The sequence below is a fragment of the Sturnira hondurensis genome, unplaced genomic scaffold (genome assembly GCF_014824575.4).
Source record: "Sturnira hondurensis isolate 20B ecotype Veracruz unplaced genomic scaffold, ASM1482457v3 Scaffold0000648, whole genome shotgun sequence".
NCBI classification, from domain to species: domain Eukaryota; kingdom Metazoa; phylum Chordata; class Mammalia; order Chiroptera; family Phyllostomidae; genus Sturnira; species Sturnira hondurensis.
Window position 1 is genome coordinate 8,264,940 of NW_028073279.1, and position 6,372 is coordinate 8,271,311.

Genomic DNA, 6,372 nt, shown 5'->3' on the forward strand with positions numbered 1-6,372 from the left:
ATTCTGTAAATGTACAACAGCTTAAATACTCTTTGACTCAGCTCTTGGTCCTCTGGGCTCACTGGGGATCAAGGCCCCACTTTCTCAGCCCTGAGGAGTGGGGTTTCTGCCTTCTGTAACTCAGGAGATGGCCCCATCCTCTGAAAATGAGAATGAGGTTCCTCCACCCTTCTGGAACCAAGGAGGAGATGGCTCTTCCACCCCCACTTGTACCCCCTGGGCATGTGGTGTCAGTAGTCAGCTGGCCTCTGAATTGCCTTCAAGGTTGTTCTTCACTTTTCTTGACTTGTAACACGTTTGCAGCTGAATAGATCTATTTGCTGGTTTCCTGCCTGTGGAATTTCAGAAGTCTAATCGCCCTTCTTCATTTCACCCTGTCTCTTTCTCCCTTCAGTTCAAGATGATGGTGTTTCTGTTGATATGAATCTTTTAGAAACCTTGTTGGCCCCCTGTGCAATTAATTACAAGTGACCAAGCCATCAGATAAAGTTTCCCACAGATCTTTCCTGATGACTGCATCTCCCTTCCTCATGTTCACCGAAATGGTTTACTGAGTCCATAGTTCTGTGCCTAAGCAAACATTTGTCCAGCCACATCCTTGATGTTCTCTCCAGAACATATTTATTTTCCCCGCCCCTCTCTCTAATAGGAATAGCCTGAGAGTTTTCCAAGTCTTCAAGTCCAGATTGCTCTTTACTTAACAATCCTTTCTTCAGTGCATCTCCCTCTGCTTGCATTTGTTATACACACAAAGAAACCAAGTCATGCCTTCAACACTGTGCTTAGAAATCGCCTCAGTTAAAAATCCAAGTTTGTCATTTACAATTTCTACTTTCTATTCACACAAAAAAAATGCTAGAACACAATTCAGTCAAGTTCTTTGCCACGAGAATTGCCTTTCCTACAGTTTGTCATTTCTTGGGTCTCAACAGAAATTCTTTTCACATTCATATTTCTACCAAGTCTCCTTAAGGTGATCTAGGCTTTTTCTATCAAGTGTTTCAAAACTCTTCTACTACCTACCCACAACTTAGTTCCAAAGCCACCTTCGTAGTTTTAACTGTTTGTTACAGCAGCACCCTACTTCTTGGTTCCAAAACGTGCACAATTTTGCTACAGCTACCAAAAGGAAGTATCACAGGTTGTGTGGTTGAACAGCAGAAACTTATCCTTTTACAGTTTTGGAGGCTGGAAGTCCAAAATCGAGGTACTGACTAGCAGGGTTGATTTATTCTAAGGGTTGTGAGGGAAGGGGTTTTTCCTGACCTCTCTCAAGGTGGTGGGAGACAAAAAGAGAAAAAGAAAAATTGGGGGAAAAGGTGAAATAAGTAGTATTTTTTTAGAGCTTACGATATACTAGGCACTTTTGCATATGTCATTATCACATTTAAACATATTCTTCATCATATCTTATCGAAGAATATAATCTACCCCTGAAAGATGAACAAACTGAATGACAGAAAGGTAGGCTGAATTGCCCAAGATCAGCCAGTTAGTAAGGATTCAAACCCAAAGCCATTAAACCTCAAAACTCATGCTTTAATCCTCTATATTCCACTAAATGCATTGCAAAGGAAAAATTAAAAGAAACCATATGGATATGTCTTAAACATAAAGTCCACTCTATACAAACAACATATTAACTCCCATTATATCCTGAAACTGGAATTGCTTCTCTATAAATGCCTTATTTTAGGACAATAAAAAATAATTTGAACATGTAGCAAAAATGGTTAGTTTCACCTAGATAGCAAGGAATTTATTTCACTAATGCATTATTTTTAAAAATAAATTTATCTTAATGCACACTTATCAATTTTAAGTGAAATTTGGAGTCAAAGATATTGGCTTAATGTGCCTTTGTATATTTATTCATTTGCAACTCAAAATTAGAATTTATTTAGGGTTGCCAATTCGATTCCCAGTCAGGGCACATGCCTGGGTTGCGGGCCAGGTCCCCAGTGGGGGCCACATGAGAGACTACCACACATTGATGTTTCTCTTCCTCTCTTTCTCCCTCTCTTTCCCTCACTCTAAAAATAAATAAAATCTTTTTAAAAAATTAGAATTTATTTGACCTTCACATGTTAAAAATTAGATTTTCCTCATATATTTCCCTCTCATTCTGATCTTAAATATTAAAGGTAAAAATATCCTTCTATGAGTCTGTTTCTAGCCCATGTTAGCTTCAAATAGTCCTGAGACTTCTTTTTCGGGACTCCTAATTTAGAAAATTAATTCTCTTGGCTATCATTACCATGAACAGTGTTTTGCTATAAAATCTGTATTGATTTTGCAAGTTCTAGGCCCAGATTTTAAACCATTTCATTTATGCTACATTAGCTATAACCAGGATTTTCATTTTATTTTTGGTAACTTAGAAACTTTAGGAGTGAGAGAACAAATCCTTAATGACACTGTGTTTATTCATTCTCTTTAAATTTTTCTCCTTTTTTGAATAGCAGGTCCACTTTTAGCAAGCACTCTAAGGTGACACCTCGCACCAACCCCCAGAGTAAAATTAGGGGTTCTTTAATTCCTCCTTCCAGTTTGTGCTGGTACCAGATCGTGGTTCAGTTTTCTGGATTTCCAGGCACATTTTGTGATTTTAATTGGTACAGAATCCAATAAAATTAACGAGCACCACTTGCCACACATAGACGCCAAAGAAAATGTTATCTTTATGGAAATACAAACAAACCCACAATAAAGCATGCGAAGAACACGAATGAGACGCGAATAAAAAGGAAAGGGGAGCCCTTCCCCCTTTGTAGCGGGTACTTTATATTCTAACATCACAGCCCATGATGACGGCCTTAGATTCCATCAGATTATTTTTTACAGAGAGAGAAAAATGTGCCTCTTAAGGCAGAGATCCAAATTTCTGAATCGTGATGGCAACAGCTGAAGACTAAAGATAGACAGTCAAAACAGCATTTTCTGTACATTTTCAGTTGTTAAAAAAGCAGTTACAGTACGTTATGTACGAAGTATACTGCTTTAACCCTGTGATGGCTCTACCGGAGAAAAGACTGATGACAGAAAGTACTATTTTTGCCTTCATTACACACACGTCTTTACAGTGGCCATGGCCCTTTCTCCTAATGTAGTATCTCCAAACGCACTTTATACCGATGCGTATAATTGTGCCAACAAAACATTCCTATTTCAAGTGCATGCTCAAGTTCCAGGTGGCCTGTCCCACGGCTGTTTCTCTTACTTCTGCCTGGAAAGCCTGCTCTCTCGGCCTTTGTCCCATCCTCTGCAGACGTCTCTCCGTACCTCTCTTCAGAGACACTTTCCCCATCGTCACTCCCATGCAAAGTAGCACCATCCTCCCTCTTTATTTTCCTAAGAGCATCTGGCACTCTCTGACATTGCTCTTCTCTGTCATGCCCACCGGAATAGCAGCTCCATGAGGACAAGACCTTTAGTTTACCACACTGATTCCAGCACTTCAGACAGTGCCTGTATACCGTAGGTGTTTAATAAGTGTCAACTTAAGTAAAGGTTACTAAGTCAAACTGCGGGAGCATTCATCCTTGTTCCCATGATACACGATGTCCATCTCAGTTGCCACAACTAAGTCCTTAAGCAAATTCATTTCCATTGAGATTTTTAGAGAGAAACATCAAATTTTGTCGTTCCACTTATTTATGCATTCATTGGTTGCTTCTTGTATGTGTCCTAACCAGAGATTGAACCTACAACCTTGGCCTCTGCCACTGATGCTTTACCTAACTGGGCTACCCAGCCAGAGCCAGCAAATTCATTTTTAAAGCCACTAAGAAGAGATGCTAAAAGACACACGCAGAAAGACAGACCAGAGGCAAAGATTTGTCTTGAATTCACCGTTACTAATGGCCTTTTAGCCAGCACTGCTGGGGTACCTCTGAAAGTTTAGCCTTCAATATACAGAGGAATATTGCAATTTTCTATTGCTTAGCTTGAGTACTTCTTGCTAGACAGAAGGTAAAGCAGACATGAACCTGTGACCTTCCCAAGAAGTAGCTGCTCCACCACCCAGCAGGGTTTGCTCCTTCAGATAGCACAATGGTAACACTGTGCACAGGGCATGATTCACAGGAGAAACAGGAGCTCCACCAAGGGCAGGAAGGCAAACTCTACAGAATACTATATGCTGAGAAGGCTTTCTTTTCATTTCAAAGTGAGAAGCGAACAATTTGGGGGATGGTAACTGGCCCAAGTGCCAGTACATGTCCCTTAGGTGGGAAGACCCAGGATGTGTGAATTGTTTCTTCTCTTTTTTTCCTAGACTGGAGTTCCAAAAAGGAGCTTCATTTGGGTATGAAGTAATCAAAATGTTCTTTGACCTCTTTAGAGAACTGTGTATTCAGGTTCTTTGCCTATTTTTTCATTGGATTGTTGGTTGGTTTGGTTTGGTTTGGTGTTGAGTTTCATAAATTCTTTATAAATGTTGGTTATTAACCCCTTATCAGAGGTATCAGCCAACAGACATATGAAAAGATGCTCAATGTCATTATTCACCAGAGAAATGTAAATTAAAACCACAATGAGATATCGCCTCACACTGATCAGAATAAGTTATCATCAATAAATCAACAAACAACAAGTACTGGACAGGATGTGGAGAAAGGGGAAGGAACCCTTTGGCACTGTAGGTGGGAATGCAGACTGGTGTAGCCACTGTGGAAAGCAATATGGAGATACCTCAGAAAATTAAAAATGGATCTGCTTTTTGTCCCAGTGATCCCACTTCTGGGCATATATCCAAAGAAGCCTAAACACTAATTTGAAAGAACATAAGCAACCCTTCACTGCAGCATTATTTAAAATTGCCAAGATATGGAAGTAGCTCAAGTATCCATCAGTAGATGAGTGGATAAAACCACTATGGGACATTTACACAGTGGAATACTACTTGGCCATAAAAAGAAAATTTTATCCTTTATGACAGTGAGGATGGACCTGGAGAACATTAGCCTAAGTGAAATAAGCCAGTCAGAGAAAGACAAATACCATATGCTCACACTCCTATGTGGAAACTAACAAACAAACTGAACTAACAGGCACAATAGAGACAGACTCATAGATCAAAAACAGGATGACAGCTCTGTGGGGGTCGTGGTTAGGGAGTGGCGGGATCGAGCAAAAAGGAAAAAGGACTCATGGACCTGGACAACAGTGTGGTGATTACTGGTGGGGGTAAAGGTGGGGAGGGGGTAAAAGGGGAATAAATGGTAATGGAAAAAATCCAATATAAACATTCTTTAAAGGGTTCTTTGAACTTGATTTCCAGTTTTTCACAGCTCAGTAAATACTAAATAAAGGTGATGATGATGGTAAGAATTAGAGAAACAATTCAAGCACAACCAAGTTATATAGCCAAAAATATTTATTAAAGGAAGAAAGTTTAATGGGATTTTACACAATATGTATTAAAACCTCATATGTATATAAACTAATAAAATGCCCAGGTGAGAGACCCTTAAATCTGTATAAACTTCTAAATAATTCAGTATTCAAAACAGTGAGCTTCTTGTTGAGGAGATTTATGGTAAGCCTAGTGATTCTCCTTTCAATTCTAAGCTATCATTTATATTGTCCATTAACACGGCATTATAATTAAGAACTACTTTGACATCGATAAGTTTATATGTGTATAGCCAGCTTCTCCATTATCATGGGGTGATTCCTTCAAGCTTTGTTTCTCAGTCCCTGGCATATAAGATATAAATGTGCATAGCAAATATATGTAAATTGACAAATTACAATTTAAAATGTGAATGGCACTGCATTTGCAATGCAATCTGCTACATATATCTGGATGGCATACTCCCTTGCAGTATCTAAAAAGCACTGTAGACATTATTACATTCATTTTAAATTAGTCCCTGTAAAGGGGGAAATCCCAGCCTCGGTGTGGCTCCTCAGCTTTTATATGCAGCCCCTTGCTAATTTATCAATTGTCCATATTTCCCAAACTTAAAGTAAAACTTTCTCCTCAGGGCCTGAGGCAAGGTTTTCAAAGCAAAGAGAAAATATTTTTAGAATAACAAAGAGTGAGTCTCTGAAGATATATGTGACATTTATTGGAAGAAAAACAAGAACAACATATTGCTGTCTGTATTTCCCTGTAGTATCCAGCGTTATGCTAGATTTTTTAAAGATTTTTTTTCAATTACAAAATTAAAAAAATATACAAAAGGGAGAAACATTTGTGGAGGAATTATTTTTATTAAATGCTTAAAATATCATCTATAATAACTAAAATATTTTACTATTAAAAAAATTCATCAAGAAAAACTTGAAGCCCAGATACCTTAAGAAACTTCCTTATGTCACAGTAATGATGCCCCTGGATTTTTCTGTCTATAATTTTGTGTTCTT